Genomic DNA, 10,800 nt, shown 5'->3' on the forward strand with positions numbered 1-10,800 from the left:
CACTGAAAACAGCACCAGAAGAGACCCAGGTACAGTACCCAGAAGAATCAATTAGTTAATGGCTGCCATCACAGACAGGCAAGAAATGTGGAGATTTAATGAACAGTAATTTAACTTATTGATTAATCAGAAAGCTTTCCACTCTCGCTAATGCTCGCCTTATTAAGGAGACATCTCCTTCCTGTCTGGTCCCTGCTCTGCCTCACTGCTGACTGGTGCAAAGACCAGAAATTTGGGGAGCAGGAGCTCAGAGAACCGGCTCAGTGACAGTGGCTTGTCTGAGCATCATCTCAGTCCCATATCCACAACACCGTCCTGAGAGCTGCCTTGTTCCTTCTGCCTCTGATTTTCCCCGTCCTCCCCAACAGATTACCCAGAAAACTGCTGCCTCCTATATGGTGGTCTCCTTTACAGCATTGCCCAGTCTCACATAGGGTCTTACCTTCACCATCACATCTAGGACCCTTCCAGCACCTCATTAAGCAAAGCTCTACACGCTCTCCCTTGCCTTCACCCTACAAGAAGATTCACCTATACCAAGGCACTCGATTTCATAGAATTCCACTTTAAATATGTGTATTCTGAGGATTTAGTTACAGAAGTTGCACTCTAGGAGGCCACCACTGGTGAGAAGGTGCTCAGGTTTGTGATGGTCTCTTAGATTTTGGGCAAGTTCTTTCCACAGGCTGGGAACTACCCTCCAAAGCTATCCACCAGCAGCTCTCCTTTCTTCACTAGGTCTGGTTTCAGGAAGGCACTCTGCCTGAGCCACAGCTCCGTGTCTCCCCAGTGCCCATGCCACTGTTCGTCATCCAAGTGCTCCAGCTCCCGCCAGGGTATGGTATGGGCCCCCTCCATGCCTCCCCGTTATCCCTCACTCTGTCTCTCCGTCAGCTGTCACCAGAAGTAACGTTTAGATTTCATGCTCAATATTCTTGATGCAAGTCGAACATCAAAACCTCAGCAGGGTGCCTGGGAAAATCTAAGCGAGAATATCAGAGGAATCTGTTTCTACAAAGCAAAAGAAATCAACAAAGGCTGTGTTTGGGGATTTTTTTTTTTCATCCTGGACGATACATACAAATAATAAGTTTAGACTTGGGGTTTTTTTATTATTATCACCTTTCCTGATATCAATCTCTCTTTTTCATTATAATAAATATTGATTTGTGCTGTTAGAAAATGACTTCTCCTATCTGCCTCTTATCTTTCTGCAGGGGCAGCAGTGGGGACATGGACAGCAGCTTTCATCATCCTCAGGAACAACTGTTCTGCTCATCCCCACCTCCCCTCCAGCAGCACTGGAGGGCCACAGAGCCAGGGCTCTTAGGAGACCTTAGGTTATGCGTTGGGTTCATCTGTATGGAGCTGGGCTGCTGAACAACGGCTGTGATCCTGCGTATCTGGGGGGACGGTGTAAAGCAGTCCCCTGAAGTATTGCTTCTTTCCTTCTCTGTCCTGCCACATGGTAGGACAAATGCCTTTATAAATTGCTGATGAGGGTTTTTCTTGTCAGGGAACATTTTCCTACTCCAAGGCATCTTCAGGGCAATGGCCTCATTCCTTTGGTGTGTCTGTGTAGTTCCTGGCACAGCTCTTGTGCCACGTTAATTATCTTCCACGTGGAATTTGTTTTGTGCCAGCAGAAATGTACTCAGGTTAGTATAAGAAGTGAAATAAAAATAGCTTCTTCCCAAAAAAAAATGGTTATAGAAGATGGATCAGCAAAACCCGAAGCAGAGGGGCGGATAACGCCACGGGCTGGTTTGTGAAGTCAGCCCTCCGTGAGCATCCCAGCAGAAGCTCAGCTGTAACACAGGGGTAGATTTGGAAAAGAGGACATTTGGGAGAGCCTGGAGAAAAGAGAGTTGGCTGGGAAGGAAGTGGCAGGCAGCTGGGGGGAGGAAAAGGAGGAGGAGGGAACGAAGGCAGTCGGAGCTGTGTATCACTGAGCACTGGGCTCAATCTGCAGCCAGGAGGAACCTGTGCCCGGCTCCCACAGGAGAGCCATGGCACTGCTACTGGGCTGTCACCATCCTGCCATCCCCAAAGCAACGCACCCGCAGAGCTGGTTTTCACGCGGGACACCGCAGACAGGAGGGGGGACGTGAGGGTCCACCCTTCTGGCCAGGCAAAGCCCCGCTGGCCGGGGATGCTGGTGCCGAAAATGCAATTCCAGCCCGGCAAACCCCTGCACTGCCTTTGCTGGAGGCCGGGGAGGAGGGAGAGCAAAGAGGATTTTTGGAAGTCCAAAGATTTCCAGTCTTCGCCTGGCATGAGAAAAGCGTTTACCCTCATATCTCAGCGCCTCCAGATTTAACCACGAGTAGAGCCAAAATCATTTTCATGAGGTATCAACAAGATCTACATGAATAAAGTATAACAAAGTTTTCTTCCAATCCAAGGAGTCCTTTTTAAAGCCAGAGCCTCAGTTCAGAGCACCTGCCAGCCTCAGAGCAAACCACAGGCAATTTCTGCTGGGGAAAAAACCAACAACTCTGCTTGTTTCATTCGTATCTTTGCCCTTAGGCACTCTCAGGCTACACCTGAGCCTGGGGGCTGGGGCAAGGGAGGGAAAACAATTGTGCTGCATTTAAAAAAGTGATTTTTATCAGAAAGCTTCTTTTATTTATCAGCTTTATTAAAGTGCCGTCTCCCAGAGTCATGGGGTCATGAGTTAATCTCAGCTTTCAATTAGCTAAAAATGCATGCTTCTCACTGTCGGAGCTGAGAAGTTAGCCGAAATCAGGAGAACCCAGCAATGTTTTCTGCTTCTCAGGCCCCTGTTTGGGTGAGGCTGGCTTTGGAGAGCTTGCAGCCGATGGTACAAAGTTAAGCGAGTGGCTTTTATTCCCAAGAGAGCTTTCAGCTGCTGTTCTGGGCGGAGGTTTGGGCTTGTTCCTGCGGTACCCAAAAGAGGGCATCGCCCTGTCCCCCGGCTCGGGCAGCGCCAGTCCTCGGTTGCCACAGGAGGAGCTTCCAGCAGCCTGGGCAGAGTGGACCAGGCTGTTAATTAAGTTAATTGGAGGAGTTTTTCCCCCTGAAAGGAACCCTCTGCCAATGCATCCAGCAAGGGAAGGCAGCCCCATCCCGGGGCCCCCCGAGCCCAGCCCCTCGCCTCCCCGGCCGGCGCGGGAGCAGGATTTGTAAGCTGTTGACACGGACATCCTGCGTAGGCGATGGAGGCTTTTCTATCGGAGAGCAGACACCTCCAGCAGACGCTTTCACTAACAGATTTATTATTGCTGGTGAGGAAAATGAAACCATGTGGAGCCGGTGTGCAGAGCTCAAGGAAGAAGCTGGCCACTTGGAGGCAGACGGGAATTTCCTGAAAGGTGAATATGGCAGAGCATTAAAAGACAAATAAATAAAAAAAAGCCTTGCTTTATTCCTCTGTCTCAGCTGTGCTTCAACTTGCCCCAAAGCCCAGATAATATAGGAGCCGAAGAACTGCCATAAAGGGCCAGACCCGAGCTCCACTTAGTCTAAATGCGTATCCCTCCCAACACCCGCTACCAGATGCTGCAAGAGAGGCTCGAGATGTCCCATAAAGAACACTGATGGGGCAACCTGCACAGATGAGCTATTTCTACCCAGCTCCAGGGAGTCAGAGGATGCTTTAGGACCTGAAACGGGAAGGTTTATCTCCCCCATATTTTTCTCCTGCTTTTCTACCCTGCAGTAATGCAAGTGTTCTTGGTGAATCCATAGCACAACTATTCATAAGCACCTTTACGGTTTTTTATCTCTGAAGCGTTCTTGCCTGGGAGACGCAGAGAAGCAGGATCTCACCTCGGCTCACCTCCCTGCAGCAAAACAGGGGCCAAGATCTCATCAGGTTCCTGGCCAAAGGAGCCCCCGTCCCACCAAGCCCCCCGGGTGATGCAAACAGCCAGCCAGGGCACAGCTGCGGCCAGCAGGGTGGACATGCCCCGTGCCCGGGTCGGAGCCTTCCAAACAGACGCTGGCTTGGCAAAAAGGAGAGCTGCTTCATGAATTCCCCATAGTGATGGCATTTTTCCTGTGCATATTTCTCCCTGTGATCATCTCTGCTCCCACTGCCTCTTCCCTGCCTGCCACATTGGGCCCAGATGTCTCCTTTAAAGGGGAACGGCAAAGTTTTGTTTAAAATAACACTATTTAAAAAAAAAAAAAACAGCCCTTCCAAGATCCCCAGCAATTAATCAACTCTACGTTCTGGCTCCAAACTTGCAAACACATTTGAAAGCGAACTACTTGAAGTTGAGCTTCCCCCCCGCTCACCTGCCAAGCCCCAGCATTACGATTTTGGGTATTCCCTGCCAGAAGCTGATTGTGCCTCACCGAGAGCAGTGAGTCAGAGCCGTGTCCCAGCCCAGGCAAGGCTCCAAGTAGATGCAGAGGGAGGATTGCAAGGCGGGGGCTAGTCTGGTCCTGCATTCCTTCGGCACAGCGCTTTAGATGCTTAATTGAGAAAACGGGGAGAGCTGAACGTCGGGAGTGGTATAACCAGAGTCCTGCTCGCAAACGGCCGCTGTGCTTGACTGCAGGATGAATTTTTGGTCCGGAAAAAGAGAATTGGGCTTTTTTCTTTATGCATCCCTAAGTCTGAAGAGAAGTGGCCAAGGCAGGAAGAGGATCAGCAAGGTGGTCTGCAGTCACCAGTCAGCTCATGATTCTGTTCTTGTCCTACCATTACTCTGGTGGCTTCCACCGAGCAGCCCTGCTCTGCCTCTGCCTCTCGCGTGTCCTTCCTAAAATCAGCCCTGCACACACCGTGACCATGGGAGACAGCAGAGACCTGTGGCTTCCCGGTGCTCCGGTCCTGCAGGGCTGCTCCGGCATCCTGGTAGACAAGAGGCGCTTTGCTCCTCATCCTCGTCCCCAGGGGCGAAGGCCTGGGCTCACCAGCTGCGGCCCCAGCTCAGCCCAGGATGGCTTCTCAAGCCCTGAATCTCTAAACAACTCCCCTCCTCCCCTGACCCACTCCCCACCCCTCCCGCCCTAAGTTTTAATTTATCAGGAGAATTATTAAAACAGCCATTTCTCAGCTGTCTAATGTTTCAAACCCCTGCTCTCATTCATCTGATAAATATTTACAGAGCTTGACATTGTCTTCAGCTCATTCCCTTCTGCGCCAAACAATTCCAAACACTCGCTTCCCTTCTCCCGCGGCTCACGGAGCAGGGCTGCCCGCCCCGGTGTGGCCAGACCCATGTGCCCCACCTCGCACCACTGCTCGGGGGCAGGAGAAGGTGGGGGGAATCACCCATCCCTCCTTTGGACTTGTCCCCTCTCCCACTGCACGGGTACAGGGCTGCCTCTTGCTTGTAGCCCAACTGCCCTGCACAGAGCGTGTTCCTTTCAAAGCGAGTCCCCGCACCTCGGCCAGCCTGTCCCCGCGCCTCGGCAAGCACTGGTGCTCTGACCCCGTCCAATCCCATCAGCATCACCAGCTTCGCACCATCCACCCTCCCCTGCCCGAGTCATCGCTCCAATTTGCTTGTGCCGCATCCTCTGATGGGGACGAAGGAGCAAGTGCTGCTCAGCACCTCTGGCTCTGCAGGGTCACCACCGAGGGGGATGTTTCCTCGTGTTGGTCTTTGTCACAGCTGGTTCCCCGTGGAGCACGAAGCGCTGTCAGCGAGTGGGCACGCACGCCAGCACCCGTGCACATCGGCACAGGCGTTTCAAGGATGCTGAGCTCCGAGCTGCCCGGCTCTTTGCACAGCAGAGGTGTCACACAGTGACAGCCGTCACCCACTTGGGTCTGTGCGAGTTTTTATCTCGTTTTACCAGCCTCTCACCGCACGGGAGCTGCATCCCAACATCCTCCTGGGAAAGCAGCAGCTTGTGTGAACTCGAGTCCAGAGGGGAGCGATGCCTTCCCGGGAGCGTTCACACCAGCCTGCCCAGCATCTCCGCAGGTGAGACAGAGCTCCTTGTGTCCGTGCTGTCCCCGCTGGCAGCCCACCTGGTGATAGTGACCCCCGGGGCGCAGAGACCTGCCCTTCCCACCTGCCCTAGCACGAGGAAACCAAAATCATCCCTTCACCTTTTAGGATGGGACGTTGCGTCCTTGCTCCGCTGCAGCCTGTCAGTCGCCTCGCCAGTGCTGGTGAAGCCAGGGTAAACTGGTGGGAGCCTTTCTCGAGCCAGTTTATTTTTGTCTAAATACAGGATTTCATCAGAAGTGAGAGCTCTTGTGGAGGCGCATTGATTTCGATGCCATTTTCAACAGGTTAGGTCAAGGATTCTGCAGTCACCTCCGAATGGAGAGAGGGAGGCAGATGCTCACAAATCAAAACCCCAATTCTTCTGATTTGGAAATGGATGTTTCAACACCATCCCATTTTGCAAGGCCTTACAGGAGGTCAGATTTTGTTTCCAGCAGAAAAAAACAATCAATTTCAAGCTCTTGAAATTGTTGAGAAGCAGAATTGCCATCCCCTGCCAGTTTGATCATAACACCATAATTTCTTTCCATGTATTTTTCAGGTTAGAGAGATGAAGTCCCTTTTGCTGCAGCTTCTCAAAAGGTTTTCACGGGTCCACATCACAGGTGGGAAGTGCTGAGTGGTTACTCAAGGAGCCTGAGGTCCCCGATGGGGGGAACATCTCCTTCAAGCTGCACAATGGATTTTTCAGGCAGGTCCAAAATTCCTCCAAGAATCCTACCAGAGCAAGGAAAAGGAAAAGGAAAAGGAAAAGGAAAAGGAAAAGGAAAAGGAAAAGGAAAAGGAAAAGGAAAAGGAAAAGGAAAAGGAAAAGGAAAAGGAAAAGGAAGAAAAGGAAGAAAAGGAAGAAAAGGAAGAAAAGGAAGAAAAGGAAGAAAAGGAAAAAGATGCACCACCTTCTTTGATCCTCTCTTTTCCCACATTCATCTACCCAGAAGTCAGTCAAGATCTGTGGCAGCAACAAGGTTGTGACAGCTGGTGCAGGAGTCAAAGTGCGTAAGTAGGGGCATTTGTGGGTGATTTTTGGGTTTTTAAATGCTGGAGGGCTTCAGGAGTTTGCGTTTCACTGACCAGCCCAAAGAACTGCAGTTCAAAACCCTTGAGATGGGCTGTGGGTCTTGCCTGCGTTGCTCCGAGGGGCTCTCCCAGCTGAGCTCAGGACAGGGCTCTTGCAATACATTTTCCAAACTTCTGAACTGGAAGTTGGGCTGGATTTTTTTCCCAGGCATTCATCCGTGGTGAATTGTTAGCAGCAAACCTTAAATTCTCTGCCTTCCCTTACAATAACTAAATAAATGCCACATGCCGGCAGTTCCCCGCAGCCCGGGCATGACGTGTGTGTTCGTTATAGATTATCCGGTACGTCTAAGTCACTGAGAGACGGGGAATGTCGAGGAAACCCATGACGTTTCACTCAATTTCAGGAATGTGTGCTCTTATTAGAAAAGCACAGCATTTTTCACGGGGAAAGATTTCCATTTTGGGGTCAGCCTTAGCTGTGCCCTATTCCAGGGGGAAGGCCGGTGCGGGGTACCCACAAGCCGCCTGTGCCCCGCTATGAGGGGCCATTTTTGGCTTTCTTGCACACACACAACCCCTTCCCACATTGCAGGCTCTGCTGCCTTTCATCCCACACACAATTTTTCTGGCTGAATTAGACATCCCCACACACCCCTGCCCAGCCTGCTCCCCCCACCCCCGGCTCCCAGAGCCCTGACCTTATAATAAGGGGATTAGAGGGTTTCCAGGCGGACACGGTGGGGCTGGGGGTGCTCGGCGGGTGGCACTGCCCTCCTGCCGCAGGGTTTCCCCTGCACAGGGGCTGCCTGGCTTGTAGGGCTGGGCTCGGTTTATTGCTGTTAGAGAAACGCAGGTTTGCTTTTTTTTAAGGGGGTGTTGAGGAGAGTCCCGTCACACCGCCTGGCACTGCCCCACGCCTGTGGGGTGCAGCTCTGTCTCAGGGGGGCTTCGCGCTGCAGCGACCCTCGGGGGAAGAGGCCATTGCCCGCTCGGAGATGCCGATGCCGGGCTGCCTCTCCGTCAACACAGCCCCCTCGGGGTGTTCCAGGACCCACAGTCATCAGTGATGTTGCCTACAGTGCAGAGAACACGAGTGGGGAGCTGCAGCCCCTCCACTGCCCTGACCTGCACTCCTGCCTCGTCGCCATCCCTCTCCCTCTGTCCCCAGTACCTCCCCCAGCACTCAGCTGTGACACGACACCGGGCTAAAAGGAACTCTGTTGAAATGTGGCTTGGACAAGAAAGGTAAACCCATATATCAGCATATCGTCAGCCTTTCCACCTGCTGGGCAAGGTCAAAGCTTTGCCAACAGGCAATGTGTTAGCATTGCTCCTCTCCCTCTGCCAGGTATGACCCTTTTCCCCCTTTGCCCCCTTCCCCCCTCTCAGAGCCCGTTTTCTGCTGGGCACAGGGTTTTCATACCTTCACAGCTACTTTTGCCACCCAATATCTGGTTACTTCTGCAGGCGAGGGGGAAGGCAAGAGAAACCAGAGGATTCACTCATTAGACATCATGCTAAAGCCAAAACCCATGAGGTTTATCTGGCCAGTGCAGAGGAGCAAAGTGTGGCTTGGCTGAGCCCAGGCGGGCTCCTGAGCAGCCCCGTGGGGGCTCAGGGCAGAGACCCCCCTTCGCAGCCCCCGTCCCCGGCCAGCCTTCGCCCGGGAGCTTTGCACAAACCTGCCCCTCTGGCTGCCGACGTCTCCTGCAGGCTTCACTCCAAGGTGCCTTGTCCGACACCAGCTCCTGTCATTCTCCCGCTGTAATTAACTTCAAATAACATATATAACCCACTCACTTACACTTACATCCCTCACACTTATATCTATCTGCTTGAAAGGCTTGCTTAGCCATGTGATTGACATCTAACAAGACAACTGTGGAAACAAAGCCATCAATTGACACATACAGTTTTTAACTGCAGATTGGTATTTGCAGCACTAAAGTGATGTCTCATTACTCTGCTGTAGTGATCTTGTTAAACGCCAATTTAAACCCCGATCACAAAAGAGTGGAGCACAAGATTCCAGCCGGAGGAGCGATATATTGCAGGAAAGGGAAATCTGCAGTCTGCTCTGTAGTCCTTCACTGCAATGCCATGGAGAGAAATGAAAAAGCCCTTTTTATCTTCTCACCTACCCTCCATGGGCCAATACAGGCCTCTGCATTAACCTTCAGGGCTTCCTCCAGTCTAAATTTAAATGCCTCAGGGTTTCCATCACTCCCCTTAGGATACTGTTCTGAAGTCTATGGAGGTGTTCCGCTCTATGAAGTTTCCCTAGGAGTCAGCCTAAATACTTAATTTCTTCCCCCTTTGTCCTAATTAGAGCTAGCAAAATAATGAGAACATTATTTAAATAATGAGAAATTATTCAAAGCTAAGATTTGCACACAAAACTTCTGTGCGGATGGAGCATGTTTGTGGGGAGCGCGTGTGCCATGCACGATATATATGACACTGAGATGGACATATTATTCAGCTGGCCCTGTTCAAGTTCACTCCCCGAGGAACCCCCCAATCCGTTTAGTGCTTACACCCTTCCAACCCTCAGATAAACCCTTCAGAGATGCCTGTGCAGCCCTCCAGAGGCTGGTACATCGGCTTGTGCACGGTGTCCCTGCAGGGCTGATGCTACAGGGTACCACCCCGGCCAGCCACAGGGCACTGGAGCTCCTTTCCCACGCACAAAGCACAGGTCTTCAGAGCTGGTCTGGCCTGACATGTGTCTGGAGCTCTGTCCCCTCTGCTCCTGGTCCTTTGCCACTCACCCCAGTGGTGTCCCCCTGGAGAGGAAGGGACCCTGCCTGCCTGGGAGCCCACCACGACAACTCCCAGCAGGATGCTGCCGGTGGAGGCAGAGCTGTAACGCTGCAGGGAGCTGCATGCCTGCTAGAGGGTAATTTTGTCCCTGTCACGGAAAAATGCCTTCAGAAGAGGACCAAGCAGGATATGAATGCATTGTAATCCACCATGTGCTGCCCTTGAGTGGAGAGAGTCTGTGGAGACTTCGGTTATAAGCCCCTCTTTCAAAGGGTTTTATTACATACTTAGTCATAAAACTTTGCCTGGGGCTGACTTGGCAAACGGGGCCTCGGCCCGGAAGCCAAACCCTTTTCATTTTTTAATAACATTTCATGAAAATCCATTTGGCCCTTTGTAACTCGGACAGGTGGGAAAACAATAGAGCTTTCTATTTCCAGTCCCTCTCGCTGGCCGGGCCGCTCGCCCGGCGGGCTGCGCGCTGCTCCACGTGTGCAGGGACCCCCGGTGCGGCCGCAGGCGATGATGTTACCATGCTGGCTCCGGTGACAAGGACCATTTTGGCACACTCCCCCGTTACTAAGGAGTATGTGAGAACCGCACACCACATCCCAGTCTCCATGTCACTCTGCTGGGAGATTGGGTTGTTTGATCCAACCCCGGAGCGGCGTGTGTGGGGTGGGATGGCTGTCGCCAGCCCCCGCTGCCCAGGCGCTTCCCGCACCGCCTCACCGCAGGACCGGAGCTCCAGGTACCTCCAGCACCCGCGAAGTCCCCTGTCTCTGCACCGCCCCAGGCTTGTCCCCGGGCTGGGTACCCACATTTCCCCCGAGCCCTTGCCTCCAAGCCACGGTCTGGATGCTCACGTTGTCACCCTCGAATCACCATCACAAATGTATGAGGCAGTGTTGGCACAGTCAGGAGCCTTTTCTAAGGAGAGAGTAAAATCTGAGCCCCCATCTGTGGCACCTTCCCCTTCCTTGACAGAAGTTCCTATCTATGACGGGGTCAGCAGCTCCAAAAAGCTGTCACGGGGGTGAGGGGCTCTCTTGGCACAGTGAGAGTCAACCTGTTTGCTGGA

The sequence above is a fragment of the Charadrius vociferus genome, unplaced genomic scaffold, assembly GCF_000708025.1.
Source record: "Charadrius vociferus isolate BGI_N301 unplaced genomic scaffold, ASM70802v2 scaffold473, whole genome shotgun sequence".
Taxonomy (NCBI): Eukaryota; Metazoa; Chordata; class Aves; order Charadriiformes; family Charadriidae; genus Charadrius; species Charadrius vociferus.